The following is a 601-nucleotide window of genomic DNA, read 5'->3' as shown; positions in this document are numbered from 1 at the left end:
CGAGCGCGAAGGGCCGCGGTCAAGAGTAAAGTGCCCTTTAAATTCTAGTGTTCGCGAAACTGAAGCTTGTGCTGACTTGTGCTAGCCTAGAGCAACTCAGATATATAATTATATATTGTTTGGTTGACTTATACGAATATAAATCTTACTTTTCTTCTTTTCTGCCTAAAATCGTTTTTTTCGTTTTATTCCTTTCATGATTATTTTTCGAAGATAATACTTTAGCACAATGTTAGCACAACTTAGCACAACCTAGCACAATAAAAAAAATTTCGAAAATCAAAAAGTGGGGGGCTACCAAAAAAAACGGTTTTTTCCATTTTCCTCACTCATTTTTCGTATTAAAAATTTATAATTCGAGCACAATGTAGCACAAACCTAGCACAAATCAGCACAACTGTCAAAATTAATAAATTCGAAAAGTGGGGGGCTAACTTCATACAAGCGGTGTGCCAAGTCTTATGTGAACTTGGCACACCATATTTAAAAATGTGACATTTTTTTTAGAGTTCTGATACACTTTTGAAAAGTTCTAGAGCTCTATGCAACAATTTTAAATAGCTCCGTTCATTAAATACAAAAAAATAGACTTTCAAAAAAA

This window comes from Odontomachus brunneus, unplaced genomic scaffold, assembly GCF_010583005.1.
Source record: "Odontomachus brunneus isolate Ranch 3 - 2012 unplaced genomic scaffold, Obru_v1 Obru_scaffold_034, whole genome shotgun sequence".
In the NCBI taxonomy this organism is placed as follows: Eukaryota; Metazoa; Arthropoda; class Insecta; order Hymenoptera; family Formicidae; genus Odontomachus; species Odontomachus brunneus.
Note: the sequence above shows the minus strand (reverse complement) of the source record.